The following is a 23,050-nucleotide window of genomic DNA, read 5'->3' as shown; positions in this document are numbered from 1 at the left end:
AAACGCTCTTTTTCTCGAAAAAAGAATATATTTTACTTGCAGGACAGTTGTAAAATTTCCGGGAAAGTACATTAGTCTGGAACATTATAACATATATTTAAGAAAAAATAATGTTCGGAAGTAATGAAAAGCGTAATTTTTAGGTCATATGACCAAGCCTTTCATCATTACAATAAGAAAAGTAAAATGAACCAATGAAAAGTTTTATTAACAAGTCACATGACTTGTTATGCTTACGTTACGCGCTGCGCGCCCCGGATGACTTCCGGATGCGCTAACGCGGCGCGTCATATGACGCATTACGCGACAACGCAGGTCCAGAATATAGTCAAAATGTCTCCACCAACCAGCGGTCGGAACACAACCCCTTTCAGCAGGCTAAATAGTTCTGTTAAATGACAACAGAAGGGACAGGCAACAAGAACCATCAGTCAAAGAGGGGAGGGCTAGTTCTTCTCTACCGGGTTACATTGGGGCGCTACCGGAACTGATCGAATTGGTAGTCTACAGTGTTTCTGGATGTTTCAGACTGAAGCTGGGGTTAGCATGAGAGCAGCATCATTTCGTAGCTCCGTCGTGGCCATTCCGCAACCAATCATGGCAGCCGCTCTTTATCGTTATTTTGGGCGGGGTGGGTGGCGGAGCCGAGCTGTTTTGCAGCCATCATTGTGTGGAGTTCAGTTCATCTCACTAGTTTTGTATTTGTCATGAGGGGTTGTTCCTAATGTTTCTATTTTAGCGAGGTCAAAAAGAGATCCCATTAGTGGCCTACTGATTTTGCTCGATTCCTTTTCTTTTTTTTACACGATTTTTCGTTATCTGCAAAGACTAAACAGAGTATTGCGACTCTGTGTTTGTTTGTAAATAGAGAATGAACCAAAGAGAACTAATTCTAAAACAGTAAATACTTGGATAACAATCAATCAAATGGAGAGAGAAGCAGGCACGACGGATTACAACGGGGGCAAAGGCCTGCGTTAACTACCTTTCACTATCTGCAAAGAGAGAGTACTCCTAATAGAAATGAGGGGGGGGGCACCATTCAAAGCAGATCAGTGTGCATAAACACGAAAATGTTTTCACTTACCACGTACTTGACATTCGACAGCTTATGATATTTGCTATTAAAAAACCATTGAAATTCACTGAAAAAACCATAGGTTATAGACCATATATAGTTAGGAATTAGCATTTACAAAACCTTGAAAATTCACTGAAAAAACCATAGGTTATAGACCATATATAGTTAGGAATTAGCATTTAAAAAACCTTATTTTACTCACACAAAACCATTGAAATTCCATATATAGTTAGTTGCACTAACTATATATTGCGCACCCGCAATCCACTGCTGATCATGTCACATATTACATCATTCATGACATGGTCAGTGACATCACTGATGACATCACTGATGACATCTCAAATGACATCACTGATGACATCACTGATGACATCTCATTTGACATCAATGACCACATCACTGATGATATTATTCATGTGACAATACAATGCATCTCTTCACATTTTAATATAACCTCTGTTTCACCCAGTGTTAAAAACAGAGTATAATTTTTGAAACCATTGACACACCAATACTAGTTACTACATACGTACTCACTGATTCCTACGTCTACACACACATTCACTCATTCACCCATACAATCATTCATACATACAATCACTCATGTTTACAACACAATCATATGCACTCATACACCTATACAGACACTCACACTCTGCCACTCATCCATGGAGTTACTCACACACCTAGTCAGTCCTGTAAAGAATCAATCACACTTCCATTTTCTACTCTATACAGTTAAACATAGAGCACCTTACGTTTTCAACCATATACTAACACATACTTACTCTCTTATACAATCATTGATACAAGTACACATTGATCTGTACAGAGTCACACACCTCCCATCCAGCCACACACACACTCAGTCTCCCATGCAAATACTTGGGCAATCAATCAATAACCCATATAGTTACTCATATAGCTACTGATCAACACATGCAGCAGTTTACAGAACAACAGACATAATGATGCACAAATTAAGACAGTTTAGTCACTAACCCATGCACTCAGTGAGACACATTTAATCACTCACTCATACATTCAGTCATGCACCTACTAAATCCTTCGTCCAGACACTTATACATCCACTCATTCTTCAATATGTAAGACATATTTTAACTTTACAGAAACATAGTCACTGGATGTTGTCATCAGTGATGTCATCAGTGATGTCATTTGAGATGTCATCAGTGATGTCATCAGTGATGTCACTGACCATGTCATGAATGATGTAATATGTGACATGATCAGCAGTGGATTGCGGGTGCGCAATATATAGTTAGTGCAACTAACTATATATGGAATTTCAATGGTTTTGTGTGAGTAAAATAAGGTTTTTTAAATGCTAATTCCTAACTATATATGGTCTATAACCTATGGTTTTTTCAGTGAATATATGTATATATGTATGGCGGACTGGTGCTGGGCTAGCACTCAATAAAAATATTTGCACTTTCCTTGGGTCTCGCTGCTCTTGTTTTGCTCGACGGCGACTGCTGCTGCTGTTTGCTGATCATTCGACTCGAGAGCTCCACATACCTCATATATATATATATATGTATATATATATATATATATATATGTATATATATATATATATATATATATATGCAGCACTGTACATTTAAAAGCAGAGCGCAGAAAATTCCCTTGATACACCACGGCGCTGACGAGGCCAGATGAGGCCGAAATGCATACGCCAAACCCATGAAATAAAGGTGTTGTCTTTAAATCCCCTAGTGGCTTCTGCTGCTTTCAACTTTGGGAGGAGTTTTTCTTAATATTCATTCACGCGCTTTTCCAGAGGCGCGCTCAGTTGCTCATCCTTCAAAAGCTGGCCTGGAGATTCTGGTTCCTGCTTCGTCTCGAAGTATTTGTTTCTTCAAGTTATTGAAAACGCCAGGCTCACCTACTAGCGCGAACTAAAGCAGCGGTGCAACGCGGTTATTAACCTCAGCCTGGGCGGGTTGCATTCCTTCCTGCCCCCGTTTAATGGACATTCGTGCTATAGGTTGAAGGATAAAGGGGATTAGAGTGACAATTTTCACATTTCTTACGGGGATTTTTTCAGCGTTTGTGCACAGTACTGAGCTACTCGCATTCCCTCGGCAGCACTTACCTGGATTCCATTGGTGCATCCTGGGTGTTGGAGTCCTGGATTGAGCAAGGACCTTGACTATCTAGTGAAATCACCTGTGGAGGGGCGGAGCGGACACTGCACCAACCGGTATGCAGCATTGTACATTTAAAAGCAGAGCGCAGAAAATTCCCTTGATACACCACGGCGCTGACGAGGCCAGATGAGGCCGAAATGCATACGCCAAACCCATGAAATAAAGGTGTTGTCTTTAAATCCCCTAGTGGCTTCTGCTGCTTTCAACTTTGGGAGGAGTTTTTCTTAATATTCATTCACGCGCTTTTCCAGAGGCGCGCTCAGTTGCTCATCCTTCAAAAGCTGGCCTGGAGGTTCTGGTTCCTGCTTCGTCTCGAAGTATTTGTTTCTTCAAGTTATTGAAAACGCCAGGCTCACCTACTAGCGCGAACTAAAGCAGCGGTGCAACAAGGTTATTAACCTCAGCCTGGGCGGGTTGCATTCCTTCCTGCCCCCGTTTAATGGACATTCGTGCTATAGGTTGAAGGATAAAGGGGATTAGAGTGACATTTTTCACATTTCTTACGGGGATTTTTTCAGCGTTTGTGCACAGTACTGAGCTACCCGCATTCCCTCGGCAGCACTTACCTGGATTCCATTGGTGCATCCTGGGTGTTGGAGTCCTGGATTGAGCAAGGACCTTGACTATCTAGTGAAATCACCTGTGGAGGGGCGGAGCGGACACTGCACCAACCGGTATGCAGCACTGTACATTTAAAAGCAGAGCGCAGAAAATTCCCTTGATACACCACGGCGCTGACGAGGCCAGATGAGGCCGAAATGCATACGTCAAACCCATGAAATAAAGGTGTTGTCTTTAAATCCCCTAGTGGCTTCTGCTGCTTTCAACTTTGGGAGGAGTTTTTCTTAATATATATATATATATATATATATGCGGTATGTAGCGCCAACAGCCAATATCTGTAACAGACGAGACGAGACCCAATTCTTGGTGTTTTCTCAGAAATTTATTATGCCCAACACCAGTTTGCCACGATGCGTTTCGGCTCTCGAAGAGACTTGATCACATGACGCAGTTCAAAGGCCAAATCACCATTTTTAAAGTGCACAAGTGCGTAATGAACATAGAAAACATACTATGTGCGTCAATGCACAACTAGTACTAACACATATTAAGCGTTTAGCAGCACTATAACAAGAAGTTAAAATTCAGTACTCATGTTGTTGAAATGTAGTGAACTTCATAATTACTGTATAAATACATAAAGTGAACCTCATTACTTGCTTTGAAGGAACCATTAGTTAAATAGCTGGACACAGAAACGACTAGTCTGCATGAAGGGGGTCGCCAGATACAATGACATGCTAATACCCCAATATAAGTTGTTCATACATCTCTATCAATGACCAACTTAAACTCATTTTGCATATGTGGGTATAACTCTTGCCTACTGTGGGCACACCTAATAATATTATCAACCGTTTGTTAGGATACAACAACAATAAGATATGATTTAAAAACACGTATAAAAATATATATATATATTCAATATACTGTATATAAATGAGTTGGTTCAATGATTAAAAGCGATATATAAATATATAATTTTGGTTTCTAATACCCATGTGGGCAAGACCGTCATCTGTGCAAAATTGCTAATGGTTTAGTGCAAATTGGTTAATTGTGCATCTACACGCATTAAAGTGCTGATAAAGTGAACTAAAAAACGATTGTGCCAAAGGTAAAAAGTGATAAAAAAATGTGATCATAATGATCTACCTGATGGAAAATGTGGAGGATAAGGGAATTAAGTTAATCTAATGGTAAAAAAGATGGTAAAGTTTTGTTCAGTATAGGACTTGAAACAAGGACCCCATAAAGTGACACAGTTAGAGGTATGTATGGCAGTCTTCACTCTTGTTGAGCCCATTTGGCATCTTACTGTCCAGTAAGATAATGTAGCGGGTCTCAAGTTTGCGTAGCAGGCCTTCCCTGTCGCCTCCCCTACGTTGTGGTGGCACCCAATCAATAACAAAATAGGTAAGGCCCTGTGGGTTCTTTTCATGGACCATTTCGAAATGCCTGGCCACAGGATATGTGGGGTCAGCATTGATAATGGCCCACAGGTGTTGCAATATTCTTTTGTGAACCTGGGGCCTGGTGCTACCCACATATCTGAGCCCGCATGGACATTGCAAAACGTAGACAGCAAATTCTGTTTTGCAGTTGAGCTTCTCTCTAATCTTGAGTGGGACCGGAGAGAAAGGTATTGTATATTCAGATCTGCTGCTGCCATTTTTGCAGGCCTTGCAAGTTGCGCATTTCAAAAACCCTCTGCTTCCTGCAAGCCATGTGCCAGTGGGTACCTCTGGGCTGCTGGAAACCAAACTCGTCTCCATGGACCTCGCTTTTCTGTAGGTAATGTTGGGCCTGACTGTCACCAAATTACCAATCACTGGGTCACTTCTGATGAGAAACCAATTGTTTTTCACTATATTGCGAATGGTTTTATGTTGGTTACTGAAAGTCATTATCAGTCTAGTTTCATTGTTAGCCTCAGTACGACTGATTTTGCCTTTTGCTTCCGTCGAAGGCAGCAAAAGCTCTCTCTCAACAGAGTTCACCCTCTTTTGAGCAGAGTTGATGGTATGCAGATCATAGCCTCTGGCCAGAAATCTAGATCTGCAATCATCTTGTGCTTTGAGACAGTCAAAATCATTGCTGCAAATCCGTCTGATGCGGAGCATCTCCCCATAAGGGATGCTCTTTATCAGATGGAGAGGGTGGTGACTATGGGCATGTAGTAAGGTATTACCTGCTGTAGGCTTCCTGTGTAATCTAGTGTGCCTTTTGTCCTGATCTATATAGACCTCCACATCAAGAAATACAATCAATGTTGAACTTATGGTGCTAGTAAAATGCAAGTTCAAGTTGTTTACATTCAACAGATCAATAAATGCCTCAGCATCTGCCTCAGAACCATCCCAGATCATAAACAGATCATCAATGTAACGCCACCAACCTTTGACCTTGAGTTTCATGGTGGCTGAAAAATCCACCATGAGGACCTGCTCCTCCCAATAGCCCATATACAAGCAGGCATAGCTTGGAGAGAAGCAGGCCCCCATTGCCACACCTCTAGTTTGTAAAAAATGTTGGTTGGAAAACAAGAACACATTATTTTCTAAACAAGATGAAATCATTTCTACCAACATATTGGAGTGTTCTGTACAATTACTCATTCTCTTAGCAAGGTAGTGTTTGACTGCTCTGATCCCATCCCTATGGTGAATACTGGTATAGAGGGATGTGACGTCTAATGAAATCAGGAGGAAATTAGGTTGCCATGCAAAGTCGGAAAGTTTGTTTATAAGGTCCCCTGTATCAAGAATGAAAGATGGAAGGGATTTAACATACTCTTGTAAAAAGAAGTCAATGTATTTGCTGGTATTCTCCAGGAGGCTATTCTTAGCCAAGATAATCGGCCTCCCTGGGGGTTGCTGTTGATTCTTGTGGATCTTGGGGATGAAATAAATCACAGGTGTGACAGGATGTTCATTTTTGAGGAATTTAAATTCATCCCAAGAAAGGAGACCCTTGCTCCTCCAGGCCATATATATATATATCCAAAAGTTCGTCGTTTAATCCTCCCAAAACAACGATCCACGGTTCCACAAATGCTTATCCAACAGAGTGTATTTCGATGGCAGCCCTCTACGCGAAACTTAGTTTCCAAAACGCGTAGAGGGCTGCCATCTAAATAAACTGTTGGATAAGCATTTGTGGTGCCGTGGATTGTTGTTTTGGGAGGATTAAACGACGAACTATTGGATATGAAGGTGTTGCTACCCCGCCATGGCCCGCCGTCACAAGTGGCTTGTAGTTGAAGCGAAGGTTACCGTTGGATATATATATATTGCCTTCAAAGTGATCCTTTGCTCCAGAGGCGCTCAATAGCCGGTGCTCTGCACAGGGACCGGATCCAGATCCAAAATCAATTTTTAACAAAGGATGCGGCATTCCAAAATGGTTTTAGCTTATTTTATTGATAAGCTCCCCCCCACCAACGCGTTTCAGCCTCAACAGGCTTTTTTCACGGTTAGTAGGTAGATCCACCTACAAGATTGCATGTATCACGCACAAAGCCCTTCACCTAAGCACCCCCTCCTACCTGGCTGAGAAACTGCAAAAAGCTGGATGCTCCAGGTCCCTGAGGAGCACCAACTCCCTTGTCCTAATCCCTCCCAGACTCAAGCACAAAAACCCCCAAATCTCGTGCTTTTTCTGGGAACGCCCCCACGATCTGGAACTCTCTCCCCAAAGATCTTCAATGCAACCCCTCCTACCCTCTCTTCAAAAAAAGACTGAAAATACTCCTTCACAACAAATATTGAGGAACCTAACCGCACTGATCTCTGACTCTCTACACTCCTTGCTCCCTGATTCTAGCCTCCTCCTCAACCCCTTCCCCGCATCTCATTCTGCCTTTCCCCTTTTCTTCTCTCCCTTCTCCCTCTGAACTTCGACACCCCCACCCCCTATTGATCTCCATCACCCTTAAACACCCAGCACATTCTATTACCCTATTTTATGTAACTCGTGTTTTAATGCACACTGTTTTACTTTATTGTAATTGTTTACCTATCTTGTAAAGCGCCCTGGGTCCAGTAGCGCTATATAAAACCTTGGAAATAAATAAATAAATAAATTGCGTGGAACACTGAAAATCAAATGGAGATTGAGCGGGTCATTTTATGGGTTCGTTACCTCGACGACCTGTTCCTCATCTGGATTGGAACAGATCGTGAATTTCGTAACTATTTCTCGAAATTAAATCAAAATGAAGTCGATCTGCAATTTACCTGTACTACAAACAAAAAACAAATTGACTTTCTGGATGCAAAGATCTTTATAGAAAATGGTAAGAACGAATCAACAATTTTCAGAAAGAAGACCGCAACGAACAGTGTTCTCCATGGAACCAGCTTCCACCCCAGGCAACTAGTTAACAGCATCCCCTATGGGGAATTTACAAGAATGAAAAGGAACAGTTCAAAAGAAACAGATGCCGAAGAGAAAATTCAAGAGAGCACTGAAAGGTTCAAATCAAGAGGCTATAATGTACGCACACTTAACAATGTCAAAAGAGAATTGACCAGAAAACCAGAGCGGAAATTCTAATTGAAAAATCTAAAGCCATATCAGACAAGGATCCACCTCGGTTCATAACAACGTACAGCAAGGAGAGTGGAAGCATTGTGAACAAAATGAAAAAATACTGCCACCTGATCTCAGGGGATCCTGATATTGGTGAACTAGTAGGGAACAAACCAACTGTGACGTACCGAAAAAATGTCTCCCTTAGGGATATGTTAGTAAAAAGCCACTTTCAAGTGAAACAAAAAACAGATTGGCTTACTAATCAAAGAAAATGATTCAAACCATGCAGATCGTGTAAAGCCTGTAAAATAGGCAAAAGTGTGACAAGCATTCAAGAACCAGATGGCAAATTAATGACAATTGAAGAAAATATAACGTGCACATCGAAGTTTGTCATATACATGATAGAGTGCAAATGTGGTATGAAGTATATCGGAAGCACAACTTGCATGTTGAAAAAACGAATCCTAGAACATATACGAGCAGTGAAAAATGCCAACATGGCATATGTAACAGCTAAACACATAAGTATGTGTCAAAAGGGAGACTGGAGAGCGATGTGTTTCTATGGAATAAATATGATGCAACAAGGAGATCGAGGTGGGAACCATGTCCGAAAGCTACGTCAAATTGAATCACGTCTGATTATAAAATTCAGGACAAAATACCCTGGCGGTATTAATAATGACGAAGAACTTTATGTTCATCTGGAATACATTTTCTCTCCTTTAGGACAGTCCTCAAGAACTCTTTTGAAATCAAATGTTGTTATAAAATGTACATTGAAAGTGGGTACTATACCCTAAACTACGAGATCATAACAATAGCTTTATACATGTATGGAATGTCGCTGGGTACTAAACCACAAGCTAACGAAATACATGAGTAACATCAGTACAAATGTGTACAATACTGACAAATGGCGCAATTGTCTTTCTATAAAAAATTTAAAATTGTTCAAAATTGTGATAAACTACATATCCCACAATGCCACTTAAAGGCAGATGTAGGTATGTAAGTGGAAAGTAAAAAAGGACTTACTAACCGTGAAAAAAGCCCGTTGTTGCTGAAAAGCTTTGGTGCGGGAGATCTTATTATTAAGATAAGCTAAAACCATTTTTGAGTGCCGCATCCTTTGTTAAAAAAAAATATATATGGCCAAGGGGGCTCGAAACGCGTCATGGCGGAGGTGCGGGGAATTTGCACAATAAAGAAATAGCACCTTGAAGACTTGGGTCCGCTGTCGTCCTTGTACTGCATTAGTTGTCGACTTTCTGCTTCATATACATATGGAATACAAATAAAGAACTTACGAAATATTTTTGACTGCAGTCGATTGAATTCCAAGTGTCCGTTTCTCGTTGTTTGGTGAGTCTATGCACCAGGAGTGGTAATTGGATATATATATATATACGTATTTCAAAGAAACAGCTTCCTTAAGATCAAAAACACCACGGCACTCCGTGTCGTTCTTGATCATATGTATATATATATATATATATATATATATATATATATATATATATATATATATATATATATATATATATATATATATATATATATATATATATATTACCTACTGGCGGTCGCCAGTAGGTATATATAGTTAGGATTTTTTCTCTATGGGATTTTTGAAAATTCTATGTCTAATAACTTTGGCGTTTGTGGACGGAATTGGCTGAAATTTTCAGGAAAATGGCACATTTTGTTTCTGAGCAGCCCTTGAAAATTTGGGGGGGGTTCGTCAAGGGGGGGCCGAGAAAAAAGGGGGGTCCCAAAACGTGTTTTTAACATTGAGTTTTCCATAGGGCGGTTGGCCTCACTTTTAGCCCGAACGGCTGAATGGATTTGCACGAAACTTGGCAAAATTGTAGGGACTGGTAGCCCGATGTGCCTTTTGTAGGTCTCAATATATGTGCTCCAGTGGATTTTGAGAAATTAACGTTTAAAAAAAGATATATATCTGTAACAGCGGACCTGGCAGCGTCCCAGGACGCGTACTTTACGCGCAACGGAGCTTTGTGAAGCGAAGCTGATTGGTTCTCCGGCGTCTGTCAACATTCCAAAAAGTCCGTAGCGGCCGCCATCTTGTCTCTCGGTAGGATCGAGAGACAAGAGGAGGTCAAAACAAAGGGGGAAATAACTATAAGGGGGCATAGTAGATCCTCGCTGACCCCCTAGGTTTGATGTGGAGGTTTTAAAAGGGCCCCGCGGGGCAAAAAAAACACAAAATAATAATAATCGAACGGTTGAATGGATTTGCACGAAACTTGGCAAAATATTAGGGACTGGTAGCCCGATGTGCCTTTGCTAGGTCTCAATATATGTGCTCCAGTGTATTTTGAGAAATTAACGTTCAAAAAAAGATATATATCTGTAACAGCGCTCCGCTTCGCGTACTTTTCGCGTTACGGAGCTTTGCGAAGCTGATTGGTTCTCCGGCGTCTGTCAACATTCCAAACAGTCCGTAGCGGCCGCCATCTTGTCTCTCGGTAGGATTGAGAGACAAGAGGAGGCCAAAGCGAAGGGGGAAATGACCATAAGGGGGCATAGTAGATCCTTCCTGACCTCTTAGGTTTGATGTACCATTTTGCCAAGTTTGGTGTAATTCCGTTCAGCCATTCAGGCTGTAGACGTATGTAAATGTCCTATGGAAAATTGCATGGGGAAAACACATTTGAAAGTGTTGAAATTTAGAACCAATTAAAATGTTACTTTGGTTTTGTATTTGTGTGTGATGAAAGTTAATTGGTTATGTATATATGTCAAATGAGAGGAAACCACAGCCATTTTGTGATACTACTGTCTGAGGTACATTTGTGAGGAATTTTTGGTGGTGAATTTCTGGTGTTTGATTTACACAGTACTAACACTTCTGCTACTTTTAAAAAGGTGAGTTGTTAATTTGTAAGGGGAACTATGTTGTACACTTGAAGATAATTTGAAAAATGTTTTCTGTTATTTATTTGCAGTCCTTCTGTTATACTAAATACTTGATAAAGTTCGTTTTATATTATGTATTACTAAAAACGATAAATGAAAGTGATTATTTTTTTCTGCAATTTACAGCAAGCAATTTCAAAATAAAATGGCTCACAATGAAGAGACCGTGGCAATTTCTTTTGAATTGTCCAACACATTGATTGAAATTGAGAGCACCAATAATGAAATATTGTCACAAGGAGGACATGACTTGTATGATTCCATTAGATTGATTGAAATGGACAGCACCAAGAATGAAATATTGTCACAAGGAGATGACTTGAATGATTCCACTACATTGATTGAAATTGAGAGCACCAATAATGAAATATTGTCACAAGGAGGAGATGACTTGTATGATTCCATTAGATTGATTGAAATGGACAGCACCAATAATGAAATATTGTCACAAGGAGGAGATGACTTGAATGATTCCACTACATTGATTGAAATTGAGAGCACCAATAATGAAATATTGTCACGAGGAGATGACTTGAATGATTCCACTACATTGATTGAAATTGACAGCACCAATAATGAAATATTGTCACAAGGAGGAGATGACTTGAATGATTTTTTTGATCAATCTCTTGATGGCGAATTTATCGAGTGTTTGGAGACCATAGAGTTACAAGAATCATCATTGGAGACTTTTAATGAGGACATTGCTGATGAGGACATGTTACTAGTTCTTTGAAATTTAGAAAATTCTGAAGAATAAATTTATATTTAGAAATCAAAAATTGTTTGAGACATTATTCATTTTTATTTTTAATTTATGAGGTTGTAGCGAAGTGATTGTAGTATAAAATGAGACTTATAGTATAGAGTGCAACATTTTTATGTTACATGGTAAGTTTACTCATATTTACTTCCCTTCTGCCACTATATTATCTCCAATGTGTATTTGACATCTCTTCTTCATCTCCGGCCTCCTTTCTCTCACTGTGTGTCTCCAAAGCATCTTATCGCTGCTATTTTGTATAATTACAGAAGAGAGTAAAATAAAATAGTTCGGAACGTGAAAAGGGGGCAAAGTAGAGTACTCCTCACCCCCTAGGCCTTTTTAGGCGGTCCCAAAAGGATCAGTTTCTGCTTTCCTGAGAGATTATGGTATGAGTTCCATATACCACAATAACTTGCATTACAACATGCAAGATATCTATCTCCTATTACCAACTTTTGGAGATATTCGCGCTAAGCGCGAATATCTCCAAAAAGTAACACCTGCCCTGAGCAGTTCTTAGCCATGTTATCCAATGGGAGGTGGATAACATGGCTAAGAGCATTAGCTCGGTAATGCATTAATATCGCTGAGTTTTTAGCGATATTCATGCATTGCGGCCGTTTATTATCGCATTTGCGATAAACCTTGATAATAGCAAGGTTTATCTTCGATAATTTCTGACGATGCTTAGTGGTAAAAAATTGGTTGGTAAGCATCGTTAGCGATAAATATCGCTTAACTTTGGTAATATGCCCCAACGTCTGTTAACGTTCGATTCGAAGGAAATGAGGAAGTGTTGAAAAACATTGTCTGCGCCATCTTGCCTTTTTTGAAATGCCACACTTTTGTCGTGCACGGCAGCCATTTTAGATGTCTTGACCAGACCCACTCTCTGCACGCTGTCGATTCGTAGCATGGCTCCTCACCCACGCAAGCATCTTCCCTAGGCACTGGTCACCACCGCTCTCTGTCTTATGCATGGGCAATAATCCTCCCCCCATCTGCGCTGCTCTTCCCTGAGAATCACACTCTGTGCCCGCCCGACACCTCCCTTTCGCCCTATTCACTACCGCACCCTCTGACACTCCTCTTTCTCTGTGTCCGATTGTCCAGGCTATCAGCTAGCCCTGCAGATGTAGTTTATGGCCCCAGCTGTAAAGAATCACCCCTCTTCAAAGGAGTTATAGTAGATCAAGGCCCACACCCGATGAGATCCGTCACACCACACGTGTTCCTACTATCTGAAAACCATCCTGTATTGTGATTGGGGAGGGGACCGAGCCTGAAGCGGAAGATTCCAGGAATGACTCTTTGTACATCAAAGTTTTTACAATTGTGTGTCACATTAAAAATATATAGCACTCCAACAAAGTAGTAGGAATATAAAACTTTAATAACATATAAATATATACAAGAAAACAAAAACAGTAAAAACATTTAAACAACGAAGAGACCGTGGCAATTTCTTTTGAATTATCCAATAGATTTATTGAAATTGACAGCACCAATAATGAAATATTCTTGTCAGTAGCCGTCTGTTGTGCGAATAGTTCCAAGGCAGCAGAACGCGCTGAAATCTAGATGGCACGAAAGTGATGTCTAGTAAGTTGCCGCCCAGCAAAAAACGGTGTGGGGCGCCGCGGGGGTGAGTGAGTCCAGTAGGCACCACAGCTATTCTTACCGGCATTGCAGAATTACTGCTGGGGACAATGCCTGTGCTGTAGCAGGGTCACAGCAGAAACAAAAAGGATTCTGTTGAAGATGTTGTTGGTTTTCAATTTGAAAACAGTTCTGGTGTCAACTGCTATGCTAATGTAGTGGTTAATGTTTTGTTTTCTATAGAAAATGTAAAAGAGGGGGAGGCAGTCCAAAGTTCCGTTAAAAGGGCAAAGGAAAGGATCGGTGGTTTGAACTATCAGTCAAAAAGGGGAGGGGGTGCAATAATTTTTCCTACCGGGTCACACTGTGCTTTCACCGGAAGTGAGGTCTGCAGGATTCTAGTAATTCAAAGTGAGGCTGGCGCCAGCATGGGAGCGCCGACGTCCCGCGGATACAGTTTCGTCACTCCACGGGCGATCATGGCAGTCATTCCCCATCGGGGGTCGGAGACTCCCGCGGCTCCTCTAGAATCTTCAAGGTCGTGGAGGACTACGGTGGTGGAGTCAACCAGTGACCGGGCCATTTCTTTATGCTGGGCCCGCTCTTGCCAGGTCGACCGCCATTTTGAGAGTTCGGCAGCTACCGGCGATCGCGGGGTCACATGAGCGGACGGGCTCCACCCTGCCGGGCGAGACGTTGCAGCATGGCCACAGTGGAAGAACCCTTTTCCGGGCGCCTGGAGCGCTGAGGGTGCAGCTGGGAAGCCTCCACCTGGGGAGGCGGGAGAGGCCTGTTCGCACCGTCTCTCCCTCCCAGTGCACCCCACGGCGTCTCGCTTGAGATTTGTTATGGCCAGACCAGGCGATGAGGACGAGGGGGGGGGGGTCGGAGGCATGTGCAAGACATCCCCCCCCAGTGTTGTCGCAGCCATTATAAAAGAAAGAAGTGTCCCGTCCGTCTTCGGGCCGGGCTTCCGGTGGATGTCGGCCGGACGCCCCTGGCTCTGGCCCCATGAACGGGTTTCTTGGTTTATCGGCTGCAGCCGGATCCCGTCGGCCTCGGCCCCCCGACCGTTGGTGGTCGGACCGGAAGAGCATGTGGCGGGACTACCTGCAACTCTCAAGGGCCACCGCGGCCGGACTGGGAGAGAGAGGGGAGGGTCGAGGAGACATTCCCCCCCCCTGCAACTGTTCAGCGTTGTAAAGGCAATCCCCTGGCCGGGTCCCGCTGGCCTCGGCCTCTCCTCCGGCTACACCCTACGTTAGGATCTCCTGGCCGAGGCGTGGCAGCAGGACCTGCCTTATATGGGCTGCTCCCGGCTGGGCGTAGCCGGAACCCTGCCCCACCTTGGAAGTTTCCAGAGTGGGGGCGGATGTTCTACTGACTTGCATTTTCCCTAGTCTATCGATTTTTTTGGCGTGGCAGGCGGTGGGACAGCGAGGGGTGATTTGGTTTCTCTTACTGTTTTTCTGGTCTCTCACCACTGGCATATTTTAACGTTTTCTTGTTTCTAGGACATTAATAGGTTTTATCATTACGTTATGTTATCGTTTCTTTGTTCGTTGTTTAATAAAAGTTCATGTTCATCAGTGGCCTACTGATTTTCGTTTTCCTATTTTTTTCTTTCCAGGTTGTTTCATGGTAAAGTTTCTGTTAACAGGATACAGTGATCACTTCGTTATTATTGCATATGTCCTTTTCACTAGGGGTGCTCTCTGGTCGGGCCAGATGACGTATCTCTAGTAAATGGTCCGGGTGAAAAAGGTGCATCAATCAGTGGGGAGTAGATAGGCATGACAGATTACAACGGGGGAGAACGGTCCGCATTACGTACCCTTTCACTACTTGCAAAGATTTTCCTACGTTTATTTGCAAACAGGGAATACCTCCAAAAAGATCTAATTCCCAAACAGTCAATGTTCGGACAATCAATCAATCAATGAGGAATGAAATAGGTACGACGTGTTAAAGGCTTGCGTTACCTACCCTTCACTATCTGCAAAGGGAGAGAGAATATTCCTATTCTTCCTCGTTTGCAGGTAGAGAAGATCCTTAAGAGAATTAACTTCGAACAATTCAATGCTCGATTGAAACAATCAACAAGGGGTACTGTGAACACAAATGAACACCGCTTATATACATACGCATTGCTATTTTCAACAGGTTGTTCCTAATATTTCTATTTTAGCGAGGTCAAAAAGAGATCCCATTAGTGGCCTACTGATTTTGCTCGATTCCTTTTGTTTTTTTACACGATTTTTCGCTATCTGCAAAGACTAAACAGAGTATTGCGACTCTGTGCTTGTTTGTAAATAGAGAATTAACCAAAGAGAACAATCAATCAAATGGAGAGAGAAGCAGGCACGACGGATTACAAAGGGGGCAAAGGGCTGCGTTAACTACCCTTCACTATCTGCAAAGAGAGAGTACTCCTAATAGAAATGAGGGGTGGGGGGCAGCATTCAAAGCAGATCAGTGTGCATAAACACGAAAATGTTTTTACTTACCACGTACTTGACATTCGGCAGCTTATGATATTTGCTATTAAAAAACCCTTGAAATTCACTGAAAAAACCATAGGTTATAGACCATATATAGTTAGGAATTAGCATTTACAAAACCTTGAAAATTCACTGAAAAAACCATAGGTTATAGACCATATATAGTTAGGAATTAGCATTTACAAAACCTTGAAAATTCACTGAAAAAACCATAGGTTATAGACCATATATAGTTAGGAATTAGCATTTACAAAACCTTGAAAATTCACTGAAAAAACCATAGGTTATAGACCATATATAGTTAGGAATTAGCATTTAAAAAACCTTATTTTACTCACACAAAACCATTGAAATTCCATATATAGTTAGTTGCACTAACTATATATCGTGCACCCGCAATCCACTGCTGATGATGTCACATATTACATCATTCATGACATGGTCAGTGACATCACTGATGACATCACTGATGACATCTCAAATGACATCACTGATGACATCACTGATGACATCTCATTTGACATCAATGACCACATCACTGATGATATCATTCATGTGACAATACAATGCATCTCCTCACACTTTAATATAACCTCTGTTACACCCAGTGTTAAATACAGAGTATAATTTTTGAAACCATTGACACACCAATACTAGTTACTACATACACACTCAGTGATTCCTATGTTTACACACACATTCACTCATTTACCCATACAATCATTCATACATACAATCACTCATCTTTACAACACTATCATATGCACTCATACACCTATACAGACTCTCACACTCTGTCACTCATCCATGGAGTTACTCACACACCTAGTCAGTCCTGTAAAGAATCAATCACACTTCCATTTTCTAATCTATACAGTTAAACATAGAGCACCTTACATTTTGAAACATATACTAACACATAATTACTCTCTTATACAATCATTGATACAAGTACACATTGATCTGCACAGAGTCACACACCTCCCAGCCAGCCACACACACACTCAGTCTCCCATACAAATACTTGGGCAATCAATCAATAACCCATATAGTTACTCATATAGCTACTGATCAACACATGCAGCAGTTTACAGAACAACAGACATAATGATGCACAAATTAAGACAGTTTAGTCACTAACCCATGCACTCAGTGAGACACATTTAATCACTCACTCATACAGTCAGTCACGCACCTACTAAATCCTTCATCCAGACACTTCTACATCTACTCATTCTTCAATATGTAAAACATATTTAAACTTTACAGGAACACACAGTCACTGGATGATGTCATCAGTGATGTCATTTGAGATGTCATCAGTGATGTCATCAGTGAAGTCACTGACCATGTCATGAATGATGTAATATGTGACATCATCAGCAGTGGATTGCGGGTGCGCGATATATAGTTAGTGCAACTAACTATATATGGAATTTCAATGGTTTTGTGTGAGTAAAATAAGGTTTTTTAAATGCTAATTCCTAACTATATATGGTCTATAACCTATGGTTTTTTCAGTGAATTTTCAAGGTTTTGTAAATGCTAATTCCTAACTATATATGGTCTATAACCTATGTTTTTTTCAGTGAATTTTCAAGGTTTTGTAAATGCTAATTCCTAACTATATATGGTCTATAACCTATGGTTTTTTCAGTGAATTTTCAAGGTTTTGTAAATGCTAATTCCTAACTATATATGGTCTATAACCTATGGTTTTTTCAGTGAATATATATATATCCTAGTGGATGTCGCCAGTAGGTAGTTATAGTTAGGGCCTAGTTTCCATAGGAAAGCATTTTTTGACTTGGCGAGAACTTTGGTGTCATTTGTCCAATCTTCATGAAATTTTCCTCAAAAAGTGCCAAGGTGGGTTCTATTGCTATGTAAAGTTTGGGGTGATCTGTGCATTAAGGGCTGAGAATCTGGGGTACAAAATAAGGTTGCATTTGTAATGTTAATTCCCATAGGAACCTTTAGCCACACCTACAGTCTGAACCACTACATAGACTTTCACCAACTTTGGCACGGAGGTAGATGTCGGTCCAAGGAAGTGCCTTTTGCTTTTTTGGTGTAACTCTGTTCAGTAGTTGTTGAGAAATGTAAGTTTAAAATTATAGTGATATCTCTGGCCGCAGATATTTTGCAGTGGTTTTGCGATGAAAAAGAATGTATGCTCCAACAGGAATGTTCTTATTGGCTTGACACAACCTGAACAGAAAGTTGCGGCTGCCATTTTATCTATCAGGAACAGTTCCTGGGGCTTAGCATTTCTGAAAAAGCTAAGATAAGGGGTCAGGGTAGAGTTACTCTGACCCCATGTTTGAGAAATGGGGGTGTTAGTGACACAAGTTATGTGTCCAAAATAGATTTTTTTTAATTTGTGCACGATATTCATGGCAACGCCATGACTGCCACCACGCCACCCCCATGTACCATTGCAGGGAAATCGTGACTTTCAACGTTGCCGCGAATATTAGTACAAAATCTTTTAAAAATCAGTGAATAATTAATACACATTGTTATAGAGATATTGAGATTTTGATCAATGTTTTTATAGAATTATTTGTATAGTCAGTTATCTACTGCGATGGTTACAATTCATTATATAGTTATATTTTTTTAATGTTGTGGTGGCAATTGAATTGCTGCTTTTGATTTCCTCTTTCACGGCGTAACTGCAGGGTTCACGACAACCAATGTCATTGCGATTTCCAGTCTGACCGCGAAAATGGAAAATTGGTTTTAGAGATGGTTGTTCTGGAAATACACTAGAAAAAACATGAGTTTGAAGTGTACAGTAATAAACCCCCAGTGTGTTAAATACAATGTGGGCATATATGTGTTTTCACTTTATGGAAAAGGCTGGACTGTCGCAGTTAACAGTGACGCCACGACATTCCGAATAATCGTGAACACCGAAAATAGGTCTTAAAGATGTTTATTAAAGAAACTTAGTACAAAAATATGAGTTTAAACATCCTTTGAAAGAAGTATGAATATAGTAATATGTGTAGGAACATGTTCAGAATGTTGTTTTTTTTTTTTTTTACATATTAATTTTGGATGTGTTGGTGGTCATTAAATGTCTGCTTTTTTTCTGTTTTCGCAATGTGCTTGTACGGATCATGACTATTGATGTCATTTCATTTCATTTCATAGAACTTTATTCGAATTTAAAAAATTCATAAAAGCACTATCGATGTCATCGCGGTCTCCGGAATCACTGCGAAAAGATAAAATAGGTTTTAGGGATTGTTTTTATAGAAACTCCCTACTTAAACATGATTTTAGAGAATACTGTAAGAAACCCCTAGTGTGTAGAATACTGTAGTATGTGTGGATGTATGTGTTTTACACTTTATGGAAAAGGCGCGAACACTGTGGTTAACAACGCCATTGTGATGTCCTGAATAATCGGAAAAATGCAAAATAGGTCTGAAAGATGGATTTTGAAGAAACTTAGTACAAAAACATGAGTCTAACCGTGTTTTTAAAGAAGTATGTATATAGTTATATGTGATGGGTAATGTTCAGAATGGAATTTTTTACATAATATTTTTGGATGTGTTTGTGGTCATTGAATGTCTTCTTTGTTTTCCATTTTCACGACGTGTCTGAAGAGATTGCGATGTCATTGCAAAAATGTAAACTAAAATGCTCATTAATCCATTGAAGAAATACAAGCTTATGCAATGACCTCTTATAGAGCAATTGAGATAGAAAATACAATTTAAAAACCTTAGAAAATAAATTTAAAATGTATAGGTTACATGGACGTTATAGTTGGGAAATATAATTTGAAAAACTTTAGAAATTCACTGTCAAAGGTTACAAGGATGTTAGTAAGGATGTAGCATTTAAAAAAAAAACTAGGAATTCATTACAAAAACCAAAGGTTACAGGGACATTATAGTTAGGGTGTCATTTCACTCGTACAAGCTAACTATAACTCGCTCCCCTCAATGCATTGCTTATGGCCTCACATATTGCATCACTCATGGCACGGTTAGCAACATCGCTGATGACATCACTAATGACATCATCCACAGAATTTCTGATGCATCCACTCAGACCCCGATGTAACCTTTCTTACACCCACTCCAACTCCCACGCTACCATTCTCAAAACCATTGACACACCCATACCAGTACCTACACACCCACTCATTGATTCATAGGTCTACACACAAAGCCACTCAGTTACCCATACAGCCACGTATACACTAACTCGCTCACTAATACAGCCACTGATATTTGCACTCACACCCATACAGCCACTCACACACTGTCAATCACTCATAGAGCTGCTCAGTCACCTACTCATACACCTAGAGAGCCACTCACACAATCATTTACTCACCTTTACAGACATACACACTAAGTTGCTTATTCATACAGATACTAACACATACTCACTCACCTATACAGGCACTGACACAAGCTCACAATCACCCATACAGCCACTATCACAATCCATCACTCACACATAGTCACTCCAATACTCACCTATACTGCCTTTCACATATCCAGTTACTCATATACCACTGACACATTCATTCACTCACTGACACAGCCATCCACTCAGTCACCTACACAGCCCCTCACTTAAACACTTACTAACCCATACATCCACTGATTCACCCACTCACTCATCCATACAGGCAGTCACACACCCTCTCACACAGCCCCACAGACACCCATGCACCCATACAGGTACTCAGACCCCAATCAATCACCCATAGAGCCACTCATGTACCCACTCAGCAACCCATACAGCCACTTAGACACCATCTGACAGACTGATACAGCTGTTATCAAAACCTAGTCACTCACCTATACATTCACTGAGACACTTAATCACTCACTTATACAGTCAGTCATGCACCCACTGAATCATCCAGACAGGCACTCATACAGCCACGGATTTATCAATACACCTTGGTGTATATATATATTTAACAATCATTAACATTTTAAAAACACTCAGTACTGGACGATGTCATCAGTGATGTCATTTGAGATGTCATCAGTGATGCCACTGACCATGTCATGAGTGATGTGTTATGTGATGTGAGGTCATAAGCAGTGCAATGCCGGGGCACAAGTATTAGTTAGCTCAGCAAACTAGAACTGCTGAATTTCTCTGGTTTTGCACAAGTGAAATGTCAGCCTAACTATAACGTCCCTGTAACCTTTGGTTTTCTCACTGAATTGCTAAGGGTTTTTTTTAAACAATTTTTATTAGAAAACAAAACAGCAGCAGCAAAAACAGTACATAGGCAGTTCATCTGTATATACCCACATTCAAGTTCAAGTAAAGTGTGCATTATCATATTGGAGCATCAACAGTAGCATCGAGCAATATGATGGTCAGTATGTAGGGTACACTCATGTCCGCAGGTCTGGGAGTCACCACTTCTGCACATTTTTGTCAGCACGGGGAATTATGTCGTCACATCTGTGTCCGCCCCTCCAGTATAGCATTTCTCTCCCGTCTAAGTTCCACTGTGGGTGAGATACAGATATCCCCCCTATATTTATTCAATTGCCCCCACTTTTGATCCCATTTTCGAGGGCAGTCTCTACCTTTATATACAGTTTTCTCCGCTACCATAGCATGGTCCATGTCGTTAGCCCAATCCCGCAACCTTGGTAAAGTATCCACCCCCCACTTCTGGGCAATATTTCTTTTCGCAATGCTCCATCCCATGGTGGCCTATGATTTTTCAGTTTGGGTGAGATCTGTTGCCTCCCAGATATTGAGGAGGCATTCGGGGAGATGGATGCATGGGTTTATCACAAGATCTAGTCATTTGTCGGGTCACGTCTACCCAGTATCGCAGTATGTGGGGGCATTCCCATATATTCTCTATGAATGTGCCTAATTGATTGCAGTGTTGAAGACCATTTGTGTCTGGTCTCCTGCCCAATTTAAATAGCAATTTAGCATCAAACTATACACAGTGTAGAATCTTAAGCTGGACCAGCCAGAGTCGCATCGGGATGGCTACCTCGCGGTGGGAAGCTTGCGCTTCGATCCTGTCCTCGCCAGTGATAGCATCCATGTCCGACTCCCAATTATCACGCACTTTCAGCATTGGATCGGGCTGGCTGTTGATAAGCTTCTTGTATATTAAGGAGACAGCCTTGCTGTCCATTGGGTCTAGCAACAACCTGTCTTCCAGAGGAGAAGATTCTGGGAGGGAGGTGTCAGTAGAAAGGGCGGGGTCTATGGGATGGCTAATCTGAAGATACCGGAAGTGCGCTGATGGTGCAAGCTGATATTTGAGCTGGAGTTCGGCAAAGGAGGCGTTTTTGCCCTTAACCCACATATCCACTACCGTGGAAATGCTGATTGTGTCCCACTTATCGAATCTTGCACAGGCACTGAGGCGTCCCAGGATGTCGGGCTCCCACAGGGGGTAGCCTTTGTCAGGCACCCACGCCATCCCATCAGCCTTTGGACCACATGCCACACTTCTACTGTATGGGCCGTAGGGCAGGTCAAACCAAGTTTCTTGGGGTTTGAATATAGCGCTCTATTGTAGCCGCCCTTCCCCATTAACCACAGATCAATTAGGAAGCTGGGGTCAGAATGGGATCCAAACGCCCATTTGTTAATGGCAATTAACTGAGATGCCTGGTAGTACAGGTGCATGTTCGGCAACCCGATGCCTCCATCGTACCATCCCATATTGAGTTTATGTATGGCTGAGTCGATCTGCATAGAGTAGGAATCAGGGACTGGAAAAGGGGTGTTTTGCATGGCATAAAGAAAGCGTGGTAGGGCGAGCATCTTGAATAAAGACGCCCTGACCAGAAGGGTGAGGGTTAGTGTCTTCCAGTGGGTGACATCAGAATTAAATCTCTGCAAC

Source organism: Lissotriton helveticus, chromosome 12, assembly GCF_964261635.1.
Source record: "Lissotriton helveticus chromosome 12, aLisHel1.1, whole genome shotgun sequence".
Lineage (NCBI taxonomy): Eukaryota > Metazoa > Chordata > Amphibia > Caudata > Salamandridae > Lissotriton > Lissotriton helveticus.
This window is presented reverse-complemented; position numbering follows the sequence as displayed.